This window comes from Saccopteryx leptura, chromosome 2 (genome assembly GCF_036850995.1).
Source record: "Saccopteryx leptura isolate mSacLep1 chromosome 2, mSacLep1_pri_phased_curated, whole genome shotgun sequence".
NCBI lineage: Eukaryota > Metazoa > Chordata > Mammalia > Chiroptera > Emballonuridae > Saccopteryx > Saccopteryx leptura.
The window spans coordinates 118,455,542-118,476,967 of record NC_089504.1 but is presented as its reverse complement, the minus strand read 5'-3'; the positions used below and the strand labels follow the sequence as shown (position 1 = coordinate 118,476,967).

Sequence of the window (21,426 nt, the reverse complement as noted above, 5' to 3'; positions counted from 1 at the left end):
AAGATATGTCACTTTGGCATGTGAATTATTTTGAACTGAAAGCAATTGAGACCCTTCAGCTCCCCAAACTTTTTTGCTTCTCCTTTAATTAAAATTTGGGGCTTTGCTCACAACGAGTTATTACCAGAGATAACTTTTTATGACCTATTTATAGGATAGGGTAAACATCTAATCACTGAGCATCTGCTTTTTTTATCCTGTGAGTGATCATCCTCCCTTCAGAAGCTCCAATGTGCCTTACTCATACTTAGTTCAGAATGCCACATACCTGGTTTTAACTTTCTGTCTTTGAACCTCTATGTATGTGGGTCCCTGTCTCTCTCAGGTATGTGGGCTTCCCATATGTTCTTGTGTAATTCAATTTGTTTATTTTTTTCTTATTAATCTGTCTCACGTCAAATTGATTATTATACTAGTGGGAAGAACCGAACCTAAGAGGGTAAATAAAAGATCTTTCTCCCTCACACCATTTAGAAAGATCAAGTCATTTTTTTAAGCATGCATAGTTTTTGCTGACCCTGATTAGAAAGTTGGCTTGAATAACTGTACACTTGATCTTAGCCAAAAGGCCGAGAAGCAATGCCAACAGTTTAAAGAAAACCACACCTATTTTTGTTTTGCTTCATTTTATGTATTTAAATTTTTTTGACTTGTTTCTGTTCTTTGGAAAATATTAACTGCTAAAGTTTGTGAGAAGTAAATTTACTTATAAAAACAGATGATCTGATAAATTCTCTAAATATTTGCAAGATTTTTTTTTTTGTATTGTCAGTTGATAACTCAAACAACAGTTAGTTTAGGAAGTTTTTTTATGGAAAATAAGTACTAATTGTTGGGACCTATAGTTGACTAGAAAGCAAAATTTACTTGTGATTATAAAATGTTCTCTTATTCAATAAAATAAAGATATGATACAGGACTATCTTGGTGAATATGAATCCATCTTGCTTTGAAAGAGGCTCCACTAAGTAGAAATATTATTCTATCAAACATTGCAAACATTGTATGTTGTTCTTAAAGTCTTTTACATAATGATACGAAATTTCTCACCATTACTTTGTATACTGTAACTTTTCATTGCAAGAACAAAATACTCAAACAGAAACCTTGTAGCTAATGTATACTGTGTACTAACTAGTGCTGTTGGGAACTTCTTACTTACATTATTTCCTTTATTCCTCACCGTACTCCTGAGATAGAGGGCACTGAGGTTTAGAGAGATTAAATAACTTGACCAAACCAAACAGTGGTTGGAGCCAAGATTTGAAGTCAGGCACTCTGACTCCAGAGCCTGTATTGTTAAATACGTACTTGAATACCTATTAAACTGGCATAAAACACCAATAAAAAAAGGCAGTATTATTGTAGGACTTCAAATCTTTTATTTATCTATTATTAAGTTAATTAAACAAGAAGGCCTGTGATGAGGTAGCTTTAATGCCTTGGAAGCCTACCTAAACAAATCAAAACTTAACCCTAAAATGCCTCAAGGTTAAGAAATCAAAACCTAAAGACAACCAATCACAAACAGCTAACTAGACTTTTCCAAATAAATGCTTAAGTGAATCAAATAATTGCCTTGTTTAGCTTTTGCACCCTCTCTACAAAATTCCTTTCCCTAGCTTCTGTTGGTGGAGTATAATGCCAACCACTTCTGGTTCCGCATTGCCAGATTTTAGTGGATTTTTGCTTAAAATTTTTATTATACCTCAGTTTTTCTTTCAACACTATATATTTTTAAAATATTTTCATAACCTTTCACCCCCTACCACTGTATGGTCTTCATAATTTCCATTTTTACTTGGATTTGCTGAGGTTAAGATATGCATCTACAACTTCATTAGATAATGCCAAATTATTTTCCCAAGTGTTTGTTTTTATTTATACTTCTACTAACAAGTATAAATTCTCTTTCCTCTGCATCTTTACCCCATTTGATATGGTAAGATGTTTTTAATATTTTTCAGTGAGATCTTTTGAAATACCATTTAAATGTGTGTTTGTATTTGTGTGTGTGTGTGTGTGTGTGTGTGTGTGTGTGTGTACAACAATTGATGAACCTTCTGATGTGGCCTCACACCATCCTCAGGGCACACACTTCCTTACTCTCCTTAACACTTCTGTTAATTAGGTTTGTCTACCATAACTGCCTGCATTAGTTGCTTTGCCTACTCCAGAATTTTATGGTAGTCCAAAAGCACCAAATCAATGATAGGGGAAATTCCCACCTTATTTTGGTAGCATTTTACCTTTGTCTGCTCACTGATAATTACAAAGCTCGCTAAGTTGAGGCTTGACACCAGCATTACTATGACTTCCTGTGCTTCCAGTGCTTGCCAGTGTAACAGTGGCTTATAGGGCCCCAGAGAGTCAATCTTCCTGGTCTGGATGTAGTGGCTAGAGCCAGGCCAAAGGGGGATCAGTGTGGGGTTAGTGTGCATTTTCTAGGGAGAATGAGCACTCTTATATTCTATTTGACATTTGAGTTTCTTCTGTGAAATTGCTGTTTATGTCTTTTGCCCATTTTTACATTCTGGATATTAGTATTTTGTCTCTCATGTGTTTTACAAATATCTTCTCCCAGATTGTGACTTGTCATTTCACTCTTTTTTAAAATTAATAAACTTCCTAATTTTAATGAATTCAAGTGTATTAATATTTTCCTTTATGTGTTTGAGATATTCTTTTCTATGCTGATGTTGTAAAGGTATACAATTTCTAAATGTTATAAGGCTTTGTCTTTCACATTTAATTTTTTAATCTATCTGAAATTGATTTTATGCACGGTATAAACTAGAAATCCAACTTTTAATTTCGTTGTCAATAGGAACAACCAGTTGCACCTGTACCATCTATTAAATAGTTTCTACTTTCTCTCACTGCCGTGCATTTCCAGTTCTATCAGACATCAGGTTTGCACATAAATACATATGTCATTTGAGTGGGTGGTTTTCTATTCTGTTATTTTGGCCTTTTTATCTATTTCTTGACAGTTACACATTATCTTAATCACTATAGGTTTGTAATGTCTTGATATCAGCCTGTTGTTTTAGTCTAACTTAGTTTGGCCCTTTGTTCTTAATATAAGTTTTAGAAATATTTTAATAAATTCCTCAAAAATAAATCCTGTTGAGATTTTACTAAAAATTGATTTGAACTAATCTTCAAAGTATTGAATCCTCCAATCCATAAACATAATTTCGCTCTTCATTTATTTCGATCCTCTTCCATCTCATTCAGTAAAATATTATGCTTTACTACAAAAGGGTCTTATGCATCTCTGGTTAAACTTATTCCTGGATATGTTTTGTTGTATTTTCTGACTGTAGGTGCTGTATCAAAATTTATTAATTATCCTTTTATATTTGATCTTAAATCTAATGATCCTGTTAAATTCTATTTTATTTCCAGTAATAAATCAATATCCACATTTGTGCTTTCTTTGTATGCTATTATTTTCTTTGTGACTAATGAAAGTGTTTAAACTTTTGTTTTGAGTCCTTATTACTTTATCTGTGGACCGCTTTGGATAAAAGACCTCCATTGCAATGTTATGTAGAAGCAGTGATAACAAGCATCCTTCTTTTAAAAGTGTGTCACCATTAAAATATGTTATTTTGATCTATGCCTTTTTTTCCAGGTATTTATATCAGGTTAAGATAGTTTTCTTTTTGTTTGTTTTTGTTTTTGTATTTTTCTGAAGCTAGAATGGGGAGAGACAGTCAGACAGACTCCCGCATGCGCCCGACCGGGATCCACCCGGCACGCCCATCAGGGGGCGACGCTCTGCCCACCAGGGGGCGATGCTCTGCCCCTCTGGGGCGTCGCTCTGTTGCGACCAGAGCCACTCTAGCGCCTGGGGCAGAGGCCAAGGAACCATCCCCAGCGCCTGGGCCATCTTTGCTCCAATGCAGCCTCAGCTGCGGGAGGGGAAGAGAGAGACAGAGAGGAAGGAAAGGGGGAGGGGTGGAGAGGCAGATGGGCGCTTCTCCTGTGTGTCCTGTCCGGGAATCGAACCTGGGACTCCTTCACGCCAGGCCGACGCTCTACCACTGAGCCAACCGGCCAGGGCCAGGTTAAGATAGTTTTTTAAATCATAAATTGCTGTTGAATTTGTTTTTCTTTTTTTCTTTTTTTTCTTTTTGTATCTGTCAAGGTGATCACATTGCCTTTAACATCTTCTAGTGAATCATACTATTGATTTTTCTAATTTTGAACCAATCCTGCATTCTTACAATCAACTCAATTTTGGAAAGCTGAATGGTCTTTTTTTTATGTCTTATGATATTCTGTTTGCCAATGTGTTGTTTTCAGATTTTGACATGTATGTTCATAAGTGATAGGGCCTATAAATTGTATTTCTTACACTGAACCTGTCTGGTTTTGATATCATCATTATTGCAACAATCACCACCACAACCAATTTTAAAACATTTTCACCACCCTATAAAGATTCACTAACAGCCACTCATCTTCAACCATCCCCTACCCCAGAACTAATAGGCAATGACTAATTTATTGTCTTATAGATTTACCTTTTCTAGACATGTCATATAAATGGCACCATAAAATTTGTGTCTTTTTTGTGACAGTCTTCTTTCATTTAGCATGTTTTCAAGGTCCATATACATTGTAGCATGTATCAATATTTTATTTATTTTTATTACTAAGTAATATTCCATTGTATGGATAGATCACATTTATTAATCCATTTATCAGTCAGTGGGCATTAGGTTGTTCCCACTTTGGGGCTATTATAAATAATGCTGCTGCAACAGTAAGCTTCTACAAGCTGGTAAGATCCAGTATGCTACAGCTCCAGTCCTTGCTGGTTTTAGATATGTCTCTTTTAGGTAACATATGGCCTTAAATTATAATAGCCTACTTTATTATCTCTATTTCCCTCTGGCCTATCAGCTACCCAAAGACAAGAAGCCTATTCACTATTATACTTCCAGTTTCTAATTTAGTACCTAATATTTGATGTTTAACTAATGTCCTTTACATGCATTAAATCTAGCACAATGGTTAAGAATGAGGGGATTTCTGAATCATTTAAATCTCAATTTAAATTTCAGATATGCCAGCTATGTAAATACAGAAAGCTAGCAAGTTGCTTAACCTTTCTAAGACTCAGATTTTTTCCTGGTAAGATAAAAAGAACAATAGCATCTTTTTTTTTTTTTTTTAGATTTAGCCTTCTCTCAGCCACAGGAAGGGAATAAGGAGACTCCAGGAGACTGGAGGAGCATATGTCCGATTTTATTAAGAACAGAGACTGATCTGTGGTGGTGTAGTGGATAAAGCATTGACCTGGAATACTGAGGTTGTCCATTCGAAACCCTGGGTGAGGACTCTCATAGAGAAAGCCAGTATGAGAACTCTGGTTCTCATGAGAAACTGCAAGCAGTACTAGCTCCTTTGTCCTGGGTAGCCTGCCTGGGCGCCAGCTCCCTGCTATACTTGGGCTAGCTTGGCCTTGGTTTCGAGGCACTTTTAGGTCAGGTGCTTGGAAGACTGCCTTGTAGGGCATGGGCTAGCTAACAGAGCAAGTTGATGTCACCACACTGCCGTAATGGTTGATGTGATATTGGCCCCATACCGCTGCTATTGTCCCCAAACCCTATATCTACCCACGCCAGCCCTGCTAGGGAGAAACGAGAGATGAGAGACAGGAGACATCAGAATCCAGGAGACTCGAGACTGAGGAGACCAGAGAGAGCATCAAAAGCAGATATTAAGTAGCAATCAAGCATTGAAAAATGTACCACCTTGCCTTCAGCTCCTCATGCTTTTCTTCACCTTAGGGATCTCACCACTGAAGTCATCCCTCTCAGAGCAGGTGTGCTCTGCCACCTGGGCTTGCTCAGTCAAGGCACATACAAAAAGCAACAACTAAGAATTGATGCTTCCGGCTCCTAGCCCTCCTTTCTCTCTCTCCCTCTCCCTCTTTCTCTCTCTCTCTCTCTCTTTCATAAATAAATAAATAAATAAATAAATAAATAAATAAATATCTTATTTAGGACAGAAGTTTGACTGTCACATATTACTTTTGCTCATAGCCCATGGCCATAACTTAGTCACATGTCTACATAGAGCTTCTAGGGTAGCTGGGAAATGTAGTCTTTATTTGGGCAGATATTTGGGCAGCTAAAACCCTATTATTATGGAAGAAGGGAAACAAGTAGTCAGACAGAGATAACAGTCTTTTTATCTATGGAGACAGTCTAGGTAGGACTGTCATTAGAGGAACAGAATTCAACTCTCCATTCCAACCAAGGGATGAGCATGTGACCCAAACTGGGCCCCTCAGACTCTGAAACTAAAATATTGAGCAAAGTCATACAAAGACTTCAAATAGTTGAAGTTCATTCATCCTGGTTGTGGTGACCTGAAAAAAACTAAACAGGTGGCTTCATACTTCTTAGATGTCTAGAATTTTTCTGGTTCCTGAGTTTGCCCTTAGTCGGCCTCCTCAGATCCAAATTTTCCTTGGACTTTGTAACATACTTTTTTTCCCTTAATTTGTTCAGAATTAGTTTGTGACTTGTAATCATCAAACTCTAACTGATCAAAGGTCAAGTCTTGATGCATTCCAAGGTGAGAAGTCATAAAACTTACTCTGCACCCCTGAGGATTTCTGCCTTAGTGCATTTGCACTATTGCATTACAGTTCTCAGACTGAAGGTGATGAGAAAAGTACAGCATCAAAGACAGTAGCTTAAAACAGAAACAGAGAGAGAAATGAAAATTCAATCTGACACTTAAAGATATTACTCATTACTCTAATACTTACAGTAACTATGGGATTTGTTAATATTCTACACATATTATCTCATTAAATACTCATAGCCACAATAGTAGGCATTAGTATTATTATTCTTATTTACATATGGGGAAAAATGAAGCTTATAAAACTAAGTTCCTTGCCTAAGGTTACATGACTTATGATAACTTATGACAGTTGTAGCTGGCATTCAAAACAAAGTTTAATATCAGCATTTGAGCTCATCATCATTATTCTATACCACAGTCAGAACTTATATAATAAAAATAAAGGTATTTGCTATTTAAACAGCATTTTAATTTAATTTTTATTTTAATATTCTATTATAAAAAATTTCACACATATAACATAGAAAGAATAGTAAAACAAAGCCTCATGTATCCATCACCTAGCTTCAACAATTATATTTATTTTATCAATCTTTTATCATCAATTCTTTTTCCAAATTTATACTGCACTTTCTTTTATCCTGGAGACTGTATGTTATTCATTATATTTATTTTTTATTATTTTACTCAATAGTATTTAAAAACAAGTACCAGAAATCATATCCCTTTACCTATAAATATCTCAATGTGTTTTTCTAGTGCATGAGAACTTAAAGAAAAATAAATAATAATATTACACTCCCCAAATTAATAACTCCTTCATATGTCTAATATTCAATCTAAGTTCAATGTTCCCTAATTATTTCAAAAATATCTTTTTATTTCTGTTCAAATAAAATTCATACACAATGCATACATCCCATATGTCAGATATTCTCTTGTTCCTTTTAACTTATGACAGTTCTCCCCTTTTTTTTCTCTATGTCGTGTGTTTGTTGAAGGAAAAAAGAAGCCCTTGTCCTGTGGAATTTCTAATATTCTGTGTGTGGCAGATGGAATCTTCCCGGTGTCACTGACAGGTTCTTCCATCTCCTGTTTTTTCTTTTTTTCTTTCGTGTGTGTGTGTGTGTGTGTGTGTGTGTGTGTGTGTGTGTGTGTGTGGCAGAGACAGGGAGAGTCAGAGAGAGGGACAGATAGGGACAGACTGACAGGAAGGGAGAGAGATGAGAAACATCAATTCTTCATTGTGGTTCCTTAGTTGTTCATTGATTGCTTTCTCATATGTGCCTTGACCAGGGGGCTACAGCAGACTGAGTGACCCCTTGCTCAAACTAGTGACCTTGGGCTCAAGCTGGTGAGCCTTGCTCAAACCAGATGAGCCTGCGCTCAAGCTAGCGACATCAGGGTCTTGAACTTGGGTCCTCCACATCCCAGTCCGACGCTCTATCCACTGCACCACTGCCTGGTCAGGCTCCTGTTTTTTCTGACTTGACTAAATTCAGGTTCAAAAAAAATAATATTTTTGGCAGGAATATTCCATAAGTGGTAAAATAGCTTACTTTTAAAAATAAACTGTGTAACTGATCCACTCAATGTGCTGAATCAGTGATTATAATCAATAAACTGCTTTTCCCTCTCCCACCACTACCTTCAAGCAAGCAGGTATCTTGCTCTGCTCCCACTGACATTTCAGATCTTAGGGGTCACTTTCAAAAGAGAAAATAGTCTCATTTTTAGGTCTGGAAAATTTTAGTACAGTCTAAATTAAATTTTAATTTCTCATCCATTTCAAATCTCCCTCCTCCCCCTCTCTCCTATTCCAGCTGCACACAGGCTTCTCCTTTTATTCCACTTGGTAGACAGTCTCTGTGGTGTCCTTCTGGTCAATGGGAAGCAATGTGCATTCTCGCCCAAATGGTGGAAGTGTAACTTGCAACCCTGTCCTAGCCACTAGGGACAGCTCCAGCCAGCCTCTAGTCTATAGATTTCCTTTTCCCCCTCAAACTCCAGGGAACCCTTATTTCATTCTCACACAGGTCGATTGTCTTCCACTTCTACAGTAGTAGCACAAGGCAGATGTACACATTCCTCCAGCCCAGCAAGCATCTAGCCTGGGAATGAAAGTCTCGCATCCCTTTCTGGCTAGCACTCCCAATTCTAAGGGATCCTCTCACTGTTGCCCTTCTCTTGGCTCTGTGGGAGGAGGAACGGCCCATGCAGAGTGGGGAAGAAATGTCACTGCACTCTTTCCTCTTGAGAAGTCCCCCTAAAAAATGCATTCTGCCCAAATGAATTTCTGGCCTTCTCTACCAGAGGCTGTTGGGAGTGGTGGTTGGTGGACTTGGAAGTTCTCATAGCAGACTCTGAGCACAGGTGTTGAGAGCCCTTCTTTAAAATGTGGGGTTGCTTCTCACCCTTGTCTACATCTCTAAGTGTAGGAAAATGGCCGATAGATTATACTGCTGCTCTGAAACAAGTCTTTGGTGTGGACTTTGGAATGCCAAGGCCTGTGGGGACAGAACACTGCCCCACCAAGCACTGATAAGATTGTTTAAAGGAAGCAGCTGATCCCTATAGACATTTCCAGCATACCTGAAAGGTACAGTACTAGTTAATCATCCTTCTCTGCACCTGAATCCATTCTAGGCTAATTTGGCCCAGGCTCTGCTAATTTGCTTGGATGAGCAAAGAAACAAATTCGATGAGGCTTCAGAGATCTGGGCTCTCGGTCCTAGAGGCTGGTAGTCCCTGTACCCATCTTTTCTGTATGTTGTGTCCTGTGTGTTTTTTCTTATGTCCTGCAGTGCCTTCCTTTTGTGCACCCCCACTGCCAAGCTGCTCTCGGCATCTGAGGCTGCATCTTTAATTCTTACCAACAGGTAATTCCAACAAGGAAAATCCTACATCCGTACAAGTCTCCTGGATTTACCCTGGACTTCACTTTATTAATTCTGCTAAACACACAGAATTTCCTAGTTTATTTTAAAATAAATGAGTTAAAGAATCTTTTATTTAAATAGTACCCTTCAGGACATTTATTCATGTGTCAGTAGGACATTGGTAAATATCATACTCAGTGCTAACAAAATTTTGCTTTCTGTCCTTACTCAAGAGGACCTAGGCAGTCTACTAAATACCAACAACAAAGCCAGAAGAGGAAAACATGTCTAAAAATAGCAGAAGACAAGGAAGCAGGTCCACAGTGATAAATCAGCTAAATTAAATGTTCTCAGTTTTGTTAAATATGTCATGCACAGAACTATGTACTTGCTTGGTCCTCATGATATATTAAAGACAACTGCCTTGACCTGTTTGCTCAGTCGGTTACGAGTGTCGTCCTGAAATAACAAGGTTTCAGGTTCGATCCCTGTCAGGGCATACATGGGAAGCAACCAAATGCACGACTGAGTGGAGCAACAAATGAATGTTTCCCTTCCCTTTGCCCTCTCTCCTCTCTCTGTCTCTAAAAGAGATAAATAAATAAAAAATAAAAATAAGCACTGGCCAGATAGCTTGTTGGTTGAAGCATCATCCCAAGCATGCGGAGGTTGCTGGTTCAATTCCCAGTCAGGGCACATACAGGAACAGCTTGATGTTCCTGTCAATCATTCCCTGCCTCTCCTTCGCTCTCAAAAAAAAAAAAAAACCTAAAAAACACACAAAAAAACTATAATTATTTTAATATTTTAATTGATGTTATTGTATGATCTATGCCTATTTTTTAAATTAATGGATTTAATTTCAGTTGCTGGGTGGAGAACTGCTTATTCCAGACTTCACTAGAATTAGAGTTAGGAAATAATAAGAAGACTTACTGACTCATTAAAGAGTCAGCTGACTACATTTTTATTTTGCTCTCCAAGTAGGAGCTAAGGATAAACTAACCAAGAACTGTTGGTGAATCAGTACCTACGGATGAATGTTTGTGTGTGGGCAGGGTGGAAACACGGTTACATCAGATTGGGCTGAAATAAGGGGTTTCAAAATGTATGCAGTGTTTCTGGATGTGTACTGTAATTGGGCCAACTGAGTCATGTCAAACTTACTCCGGTCATAGGTAGTTAAATACAACCTGAATCCAAATATTATATACATATATTCAAAATATATGCACCTATGAGAGCTCTAGGCTAGAACTAGAAGCTTAATAAATGTTTGTGGAAAGAGAAAGGAAGAAAGAAGGGAAGGAGGGAGGGAAAGAGAGAGAGAGAGAGGAGGGAAGAAAAGGAAATTAGTTTTTACTACATCATTTTAACAACTGAGTAAGCATAAATTGGCTAATAGCCCTTTCATCATGTTGTAAAACATTGAATTTAAGCCTAATTGTGCAAGTGAAAGGAAAGTAAGAGTTTAATAAAAATCATGTTATGGAAATAATCGAAAGGCTAAAAGCACATGAATTTGAAAAAATTATGTTAAACATTTGGTTTTTATGTTTTTGTTCTTAACTCTGGCATCCTAAATTAACTTTGCAACATATTTAACATTCTAGAATATCAAGTCATTGATTTGTTCTCTTAAAACCCCATTTTCCAAGTCATTTGAATTAAATTACAAATACATTTAATCACAAAGACACTACTAATTAATAGAAAACAAATGTTCCATTAAGGAATGCAAGATAGCATGCACATTTAAAACAAACCTGAAGAAATAAAATTTTAGACATGACAGCGCATTAGTCTCATTCTTCCAAATTCTGTGTCATGTGCCAATTTCACAATTATTCGGTCTTCCTCCAAGTCTTGGACACAAATGCTGCAGAAGGGGTCAAACCCTGATCTTGAGTCACTCACCTGAAGGTGTATCCCTCACACATCCTCCTCCCCTCTCTCTCCCTCTGAGGATTCATTACCTGGTGTGTCATCCACCACTCACTGCACCCTCTTGGAGATATCCACAGGTCCCTGAAGGGAGACCTTGGGAAATCACCCTTCCCTTCAGGGTGTTTCTTTGGTGCCTTCCCCAGCCCTCTAGTCCTGCACTTATCACGGTGATCTTGGTAATTTCTTGTCCCTGGAAGACAGACTCCATGTCAATAGACAACATATTCTTTTCTGAATCCTCATTGAGCCATATTTCTTGTGTGCCAACACCGGTCAAGGTCTGCATTAGACATTACATTTAGAATTGAACAAATGAGATGTGGTCCTTGGATTTTGGAAGTGTGCCATCCTCTGAGGCAGAAAGTCATTACCTCTATCAACAGGAAAAACAGGAGATGGAAAATTGTTTTATGAAGGAAGACACCAGGGTTCCTGGAACCAGAACAACAGGACAGACATAATAAGACTGAGAGTCTAGCAAAAGTTCTCTGAGGAACGGACAGATAACTGGGAGATGCTCAGGTTATTCAGGTTTGCAGAAGACTGCCATGGAAGGCACAGTGTGTGCAGCCTGGGCCACTGAGGCTGGGATGCAGGGGGTGGGGGGAAGGGCCAGGGCTTGAGATGCTATGGGGTCTTAGAGGCCACATTAGGGATTTTGTGTTTTATCCTAAGTGTAAACCTCTAAGGGTTTTAAGCAAGAGACTAATGTAATTTGTGTACCATGGTGTCTTATATTTGTTTGCTGTGTATTGAAGATTTACAAATAAATGAATTAAATAGAAACAGTGAATCAGTGATACCATTCTTCTATGTCATTTCAGAAGTTTTCCAACCTCACACAATCAGATTAATTTGATGTAATCCCCCTCCCCCACTTAATTTTAGGTAATACATCTCCCCATTGTGGGCATTCTTGGTGCTCAACTCACCATTGGCTAAGAGGTGGGTATGAGAACCAAGCTGTTTCAGTTGGACTTTCTCTCCTGGGACTTAGAGTCTCCAGCGGAGTAACTGATAGAGAAGAAAAACATTTGAAGGATTTCTCTTCAGCCATGGTGGCTGAGAAAGATAGCATGTATCTCAGGCTCCAGTGCCTACAGCTTCCCCGGTTCTTGTCCTGGATTCAAGCCTGAAGCCCTATTTCTCACTTTTCTTCCCAGTGAAAGTCCCACCAGTCTGTCCACTTTTTCCTTCAAATTGTCAGGGTTTGGTTTCTGTCATTTGCAATAGAAGAATCATAATGGGATAGAAATCTATTTTAGCTCTAAATGGCTACCAAATTTTGGTCTCAAGTTTTTAAAAATCTTTCTTTGGATATATTACATACTTATTTCTAACCTGATGGAATTTTTAACATTTTCTTTTACTTCTTGAAATATATTTTCTGGGATGAAACATTTGAGATCTTTAAAAATAGTTAAGTGCTTTTTCTTTTCTTCAAAGACAAAACTATAGTTTCTTAATGAAGATTTTTCTTTGCCCTATTTATTCTACATATTTTTTAGAAGGCCATTCTTCTTGCTTTTTTTTTTAAATTACTGACTGATTTTAGAGAGAAAGGTAGGGAGAGAGAGCAAGAGAAATCTTCTCTGTTCTTATATGTGCCCTGACTGGGGTTCAAACCCATAACCTTTTTTTTTTTTTTGTATTTTTCTGAAGTTGGAAACGGGGAGGCAGTCAGACAGACTCCCGCATGCGCCCGTCTGAGATCCACCCGGCATGCCCACCAGGGGGCGATGCTTTGCCCATCTGGGGCGTCGTTCTGTTGCAACCAGAGCCATTCTAGCACCTGAGGCAGAGGCCATAGAGCCATCCTCAGCGCCCGGGCCAACTTTGCTCCAATGGAGCCTTGGCTGCGGGAGGGGAAGAGAGAGACAGAGAGGAAGGAGAGGGGGAGGGGTGGAGAAGCAGATGGGCGCTTCTCCTGTGTGCCCTGGCCGGAATCGAACCCGGGACTCCTGCACACCAGGCCGATGCTCTACCACTGAGTCAACCGGCCAGGGCCCAAACCCATAACCTTTTGTTTATCAGGATGATGCTCTAATCAACCAAGATAAGGCCCTCCTTGCTTTAAAAGGGTGCTTTGAAAAGTGTGTTTCACATTGATACGTGAAGACACATGTAGCCCCATGTTCATTGCAGCACTGTTCACAGTGGCCAAGACATGGAAACAACCAAAAAGCCCTTCAATAGAAGACTGGATAAAGAAGATGTGGCACATATACACTATGGAATACTACTCAGCCATAAGAAACGATGACATCAGATCATTTACAGCAAAATGGTGGGATCTTGATAACATTATAAGGAGTGAAATAAGTAAATCAGAAAAAAACAAGAACTACATGATTCCATACATTGGTGGAACATAAAAATGAGACTAAGAGACATGGACAAGAGTGTGGTGGTTACCAGGGGTGGGGGGAGGGAGGACAGGGGGAGAGTTAGGGGGAAGGGGAGGGGCACAGAGAACTAGATAGAGGATGGCGAAGGACAATCTGACTTTGGGCGAGGGGTATGCAACATAATTTAATGACAAAATAACCTAGACATGTTTTCTTTGAATATATGTACCCTGATTTATTAATGTCATCCCATTACCATTAATAAAAATTTATTTAAAAAAAAAAAAAAAAAAAAAAAAGTGTGTTTCATAGAACACTGGTCCCAAGAGATGCTTCCAGACAAAAAAGAGTTAGAACATAAATCTCAGTGGGTTTCAAAGAATATTATAGCATCTTAAAGCAAAGAAAAATCCTGCAGTAAAAAACTGTGTGTATTTTCCCAACGTTTCCCAAAAGTATCTGGTCATGCATGAACATTTTGTGGTACCCACCTTAGGAAAGGCTGTTTTTGAAGATTAAAACAAAATAACAGTGAGGTTTTCCCATTTTCTCAGTGCCATCTGTTAACAATACATCACGTTCCCTTGGCAATGGGTTATCTTCTTTCTTGTTTCTCTTGCTTCAAAGACACCTTGAACATTATTTTAGTTATTATCAATTTTAGAATTTTTTTATTTATTTTTTATTTTTTGCATTTTTCTGAAGCTGGAAACAGGGAGAGACAGTCAGACAGACTCCCGCATGCGCCCGACCGGGATCCACCCGGCACGCCCACCAGGGGCGATGCTCTGCCCACCAGGGGGCGATGCTCTGCCCATCCTGGGCGTCGCCATGTTGCAACCAGAGCCACTCTAGCACCTGAGGCAGAGGCCACAGAGCCATCCCCAGCGCCCGGGCCATTTTTGCTCCAATGGAGCCTAGGCTGCGGGAGGGGAAGAGAGAGACAGAGAGGAAAGTGCGGCGGAGGGGTGGAGAAGCAAATGGGCATTTCTCCTGTGTGCCCTGGCCAGGAATCGAACCCGGGTCCTCCGCACGCTAGGCCGACGCTCTACCGCTGAGCCAACCGGCCAGGGCCAATTTTAGAATGTTTAAAGGTCTCAGTCCCTCCTGGCACATGCTAGTCTTTGGATTTATTCTAGGTGTATCCCTGAAAATGCCTCTTGTAGTGAAGGCCCATCAAAGTGCTCTGAAAGCAAACACAGTGTTTGTTAGATTTCTTCTATTTACTTTTCTGTGTGTGAATCCTCGAAGTATCCCTGCGCTGGTGTGTTATGGTCGTGCATATGAGAACACGTGCACATACATGAATATATAATACATCATAGGAAAACACCAGGTATTCTCAACGTCACCTCAGAGACATCTGATTGTTCTTGTGGGCAATCCCAACTGTCCACGCTGAGAGATGACAAGTGTAAGTGGAGACTGAGCTATGGGAACAGGTCATCTTTCTCCCAATTTGCCCTGCCTGGTCCAACAAGTCAGCAAAGAGGGAAGGTAAGTCATTCCAGAAAAAAGCCAGGATGGACAGGAGGAAATGCAGGTGCCAGGATTAACAATGATAGCTTTGACCTTGGTCCAAATGATGACAGTTAAGCAACTGGCACAATTGTGGCTTTAATTCTTCATTCACTTACTCATTCATTCAACTAACATTACTGAGCACCTACTTGTTTAAAGCATTCTGCTTGGTTCTTGCCTTCAAAGAACTTATTGTTATATCAGGTTCCTGGGCACCTAAATAAAAATGTACAATATAAGCTGAAGAGTGTTGTGTTAGAAGTAGAAACAAAAGCCCTGTCTGGTTGGCTCAAGGGTAGAAAATCAGCTCAGCGTGTGGATGTCCTAGGTTCAGTTCCCGGTCAGGGCACACAGGAAAAGCGACCATCTACTTCTCCACACTTTCTTCTCCCTTTCTCTTTCTCTCTCTCTCTCCCCACCCCCATCCTTCTGCAGCCATGGTTTGATTGGTTTGAGCAAATTGGCCCTGGCACTGAGGATGGCTCTGTGGAGCCTCCACCTCAGGCACTAAATATAGCTTGGTTGCAAGCATGGCCCAAGATAGGCAGAGCATCGGCCCCAAAGCATCCGCCCCAGGTGGGGTTGCTGGGTATACCCCAGTTGGGGTGCATGCAGGAGTCTGTCTATTTCCCCTCCTTTCACTTGGAAAAAAAGAAAATAAAAATTAAATAAAAATAAAAAAGAAGTAGGAACAAAATGCTTTTCTACATTAACTTAGGTACATAGATATACTCTATAACTTAAGCTTGTGTTACTCTAGAAATACATTACTTAAGTATTTCATGAATGTGCCTTCAATTTTCTCTACTCGCTCATGTTCATTAATGTTCACTGCTTTATGATATTTTTAAAGCACTCAATTGCAAAATATAATACAAAATTTAAATTACCATAAATATTTGTTGCTAAATTAAATTTTCATTCTATTTTAACTCTTTTTCTTACCAGGCTGCAGTAACATTTTTATGTACACCTAATGGGTGTTAAATGGTACCAATTGCAATATCTATTTGCACTTTCCTGATGGCCATGAGGTGAGTATCTTTCATTTTTTGGCCACTTGGGAGTCTATAAATTATTTTACACTTCCTTCCCATAAAGTGAAGTGCAGGCTAGCATCAGAGCACACCCTTCATGAATATTGCTGACCCTACTTACCATGCCACAGTTGCTTGGTTTTTTAAACACTAATATCAGTTCCTACCTTCTAATTTGGCATCACTGAGGCCCACTTGTTGTAAAAGGGTAGGTTCTGAGAATAGTTGTTTCTCTGTGGACCAGTGTCTATAATACTTGTGGTGGGTTTGCTGAGGTAGAACACTCCCCTAAATCTCATCGTGGGGATCTAGTTTATGTGATCGAACTTCAGCCTCAGTTTGCCGAGTTTCACTATTTCTCTTCTTGGAGGACTGAAGATTCTCCATTGACCTTCAAGTTGTTAGCTAAGGTTATCTTATAAGAAGCTGAACCATTTTTAAGCATTATATTATTTCCCTGCTAACTTGCATCACCTGTCTATAGAGACTTTTACTGACATGTGCACACGTAAAAGAGACCCCTTAGAATTCAGCATTGGATACAATTGCATCATTTCTCCCTTCCTTTGAACATTGACTTGGACCACCACGCAGTATTCTCAGGGGTCAGAACGACAGCCGTATTATGTTTCTGAGCCTGGACCCAGCTTCTACCTCCTCCCAGACAGCCAGTCACTGAGGTCCTGCATGCCTAGAGGCTGACGATCTGCCCTTTTTTTCAATTATTAATGTTCTGATTAAACATAATTGTTATTGACTTGAACTTTTAAGCAAATAGAACTTATTTTATTTCTGTGAAAGCTCCTTCTTAGAGACAAGAAAATGGTGATGGATGAGTCACAAACTTTCTTAAGGGAGGAAGTGGTACTTGATTCCTGCCTATTCATTCTCTCCTCATGACTTATTCTCATTTGCATGCTGTCTGGCACGCAAACATTTTGACCCAAGTTTGATACTTACTTAAAATCATTTTGGGGGTGCTAAGCAAGTATCTCTTTTGAAATTTAAATGAGAAAAGAATCAAGTTCGGCCTCTCAATGGGTTTTTATATTTTAGGTCAGCAGATTTCTTATGATTGGATATGTGGACTACTGTGGCATGTCGTTTACAAAATAGGCCATTCACTAAGACAATAATGTGGACAGAAAGTCCTGTGGAGCATAACAGCATGAGGAAGCAAGTGATTTTCTGCCAAGCTCTCGCCAGGCACCGAAACATGGCCCAGTTCTGCACTGGAGGAGAAATAACAATTCTCTCACCCTGTGCCATCTTTTTCTGTTTTTACAAACGACACTGTACCCCCAGCTGCTGCCATGCACTTCTCCTTCCCCCTCTGCATTTCCATGAATTTGTTGTCTTGTTTCATTTCATTTGTATAAAAATATCTCATGGTCCTGGCCGGTTGGCTCAGTGGTAGAGCATCAGCTGGCATGTGGAAGTCCCAGCTTCAATTCCCAGTCAAGGCACACAGGAGAGATGACCATCTGATTCTCCATCCCCTTTTCCCTCCTGCTGCCATGGCTCAAACAGTTTGAGCAGGTTGGCCCCAGACACTGAAGATAGCACCATGGCCTTGCCTCAGGTGCTAGAGTAGCTCAGTTTCTGAGTGATGTAGCAGCAGCCCCAGATGGGCAGAGCATCACCTGGTAGGGGGTTTGCTGTGTGGATCCCAGTCGGGGTGGATCCCAGTCGGGGCGCATGTGGGAGTCTGTCTCTCTGCCTCCCTGCCTCTCACTTAATAAAAAAAAAAGAAAGAAAGAAATGTCTCAGGCAGATCCCAAAATTCTGAGAAAGGAAAACACTGTTCATATAGGAAATGTTATTCTTTGTTGTCACATGGAACAAATCATTTATAGATTCAGAGTGTTTTTATAATATATCTTAGAGAGAAAATAATCTTTGCATGTTAGGAAGCATTTTAGAGCAAATTTTATCTCTGCAAATCACTAGTCATACAGCATTGCTTTGAGAGAAGAAGTAAATAAGAAGTATTTGTTCCCATAAAAGTACAATCCTTGTTGCAAAAAGTCTGAAATCTGACTTGGTTGCTAGTGGAAGGATTCTTCCTCCAACCTGCAAACTATGACATTTTGCACACTTTAGGGTTGATGCTCTTAACCCTGAAGTGGGCAGATTAAGCATGTTTTTGATTCTAGAAGTTTGGACAGCGTACCCAAAAGTTTTATTAAAAGGTGAATAACAGTCTTTAAAAAGCAAGTTTTGGAAAGTTAAACAGCCTTCTAGAGTTATTTTCCTAGTCACTGATTAACTCTTTTTTTTTTTTTTTCCCTGAAGCTAGAAACCAGGAGAGACAGTCAGACAGACTCCCGCATGCGCCCGACCGGGATCCACCTGGCACGCCCACCAGGGGGCGACGCTCTGCCCACCAGGGGGCGATGCTCTGCGTAGCTCTGCCGCGACCAGAGCCACTCTAGCGCCTGGGGCAGAGGCCAAGGAGCCATCCCCAGCGCCCAGGCCATCTTTGCTCCAATGGAGCCTTGGCTGAGGGAGGGGAAGAGAGAGACAGAGAGGAAGGAGAGGGGGAGGGGTGGAGAAGCAGATGGGCGCTTCTCCTGTGTGCCCTGGCCGGGAATCGAACCCGGGACTTCTGCACGCCAGGCCGACGCTCTACCACTGAGCCAACCGGCCAGGGCCAACTGATTAACTCTTTATTGCTGTGCAGCCAGTGAGTGGTTATAGCCCTGACAAGTCCTCCAGTTCACTCTTCCCATAGAGAGAGGATGCATCTTAGGTATGGAGAGCGAGACATATTGCCAACTCACTGTGTAGAGCCCTCTGCTCCCTCACACAAATATCTATCCTCACCTGGAGGGGAAAAATCAATTTTATATATTGATCAAAATCTGTTAACACATCATGAAAATTCACGAAACACCACTGTGCCACGCATCCAGGTGCAGAACTACTGCCATACATCTGACTTAAAAACACAGCTTTCCCCGGCTAAAGAGTGTTAATCCATATTTGTGACTGAGGATCTGGGGTTATTAGTGTAGTACAGTGTTTTCAAAGCGCTTCATAAATAAGAGATGAATGTTAGTAGTATGTGGACAACAGCAGTAACTAAAATAGAATCACACCATTTCTTTTTATTTTTTTAATTCTTCTGATAACATTAAAGAGAAAAGTTCAATTTGATAAGTTTTTATCACCTCTCTTCTTAAGAGCAACAGAGAGAGGAAATGAGGAGTTCTTCTATTCAGTTTTCAGTGGACAATCTTGTTTTGTTAGGATCTAATGACACTTTTGTTTTTCTTGTGATATTTTTTATAGTAACCTGCTATTTCTGACAAATGACACTGATTGTAGCATAGTGGTAAAACACATGTCCGCTGGCTTCCCCTAGAGCAAGAGAGGTATGTGGGAGGGGCAAGTAAGAAGGAGAGAGAGAGAAAGAGAGAGAGAGAGAGAGATGGTGGTAGGGACCCATGACTAAAGCCAGAGTCTTTTTATTACTTAATTCTGGAAGTGGTATTTCATTGCTTAGCCATATTCTATTTGTTAGATGCAAGTCACTAAGTCTAGGCAATGCTCAGGATAGGGAATTTCATGAGGGCATGAATTCCAGGAGGTAGGGGCCCTTTGATGCATCTTAGAGATGCCTACCACAGGGATGTATTGCAATTGCCTCTTTTTTCCAACTGATAGATGGAATGCTCAATGGGAAAAGAGGGAATATCTTGTTCACTGTGATGTTCCCAGTACTAGGCACAGCACCTGAACCTTAAAACTGCTCAGTAAGTGTTTTCTTTTTTCTCAAGGAAACAAGGAAATGTGGAAGGGAGGAGGAAGGAAAGAAGGAAGGAAGGAAGGAAGGAAGGAAGGAAGGAAGGAAGGAAGGAAGGAAGGAAGGAAGGAAGGGAGGAAGGGAAGAAGGAAAGGAGAAAGGAAGGAAGAAAGGAAGGAAGGCAGGCTTTTATAATTCTATCTTTCACAATTATGAATATTTGTCTCTTTAGGTTAAATTCCTAGAAGTGAAATTGTCTGGCAATTTGAAATTGTCCAGTATATGCACAGTATACTGTGTGTGTGTGTGCCTGTGTGTGTTTGTGTATATTGTCAAACTGCCCCAAGAAGTGATATATAAAATGTCATTCCTGATATATAAGAATGCCTGTTTCCATACACCTTTCCAAACCTTGCTGAGTCAGGTTTAACTTCTCTTTATAAAGTTGCTAACCTAATAGACAAAAAATAATAGTGTACTATTTTTTATTACACATGTTCTAGTCTTTCATGCTGCCCACGAAATATTTTTGACTTTCCACCTCCCAAGTATATAGTAGGATTGAATTTCATGGTCTTTGAGATTAGATGGAGACATGACCTGTTCTGGTCACTGAGTTCTGAATAAAAATGCTGGGTATCACTCTGAAAGAGCCTACAAAGCTCTTTTTCACTCGGGCTGTTGGTTACCAGCAATATTCCAGAAAGTGGCCTGGGCCTCATAATCAATAAACAAGAACATACTGTGTTAATCAATTCCATGGAACAAAGCCTTCAGCTAAGCCATGGCAGAGATGAGCAAGAAATAAATCTTTGTTGTTTTAAGCCACTGAGATTTGGTGCTGAGTGTTATTATAGCATTACTCAGACCAGCCTGACTGATACATTAAATGTCTTTGATCTTGTTGACATTGAACACATTTTCTTATACTTATCGACCATTTGTGCTTCCTTTTTGGTGAACTTTCTGTTTGTATTCCTTGCGTGTTAACTTTTTAAGCTCGTGATACCCAACTACACATTTGTGAAGGCTGACCCTGCTCCCCACTGAGGTTCCAGGAAGAATGAAGAAGTTTGTGTAAAACAATAGAAAGTCAAGTTTACCACCACTAACTTTCTAAAGTCTTTTAAGTGATATATCTTCATTTTAATGATAATGTCAAAAATCAATATGAACATAGTCTGGATTATTTGAATTACTGGGTTATTTGAATCACTTTATAACTAAAGGAGCTTATTTACTTTTATGATACAAATGGTTTCTTATAGTGTCAAGTATAAGAAACTTTGTGCCACTACTTGGCACAAAGGCTAGTAGGAACAAATGTGGGC

The 21,426-nt window shown here is 39.7% G+C and overlaps 1 pseudogene; it reads right to left on the bottom strand.

The window, feature by feature from the left end:
• Positions 1-442: 442 nt before the first annotated feature.
• LOC136396296 (U2 spliceosomal RNA) lies at positions 443-581 on the bottom strand (annotated as a pseudogene).
• Positions 582-21,426: the final 20,845 nt, after the last annotated feature.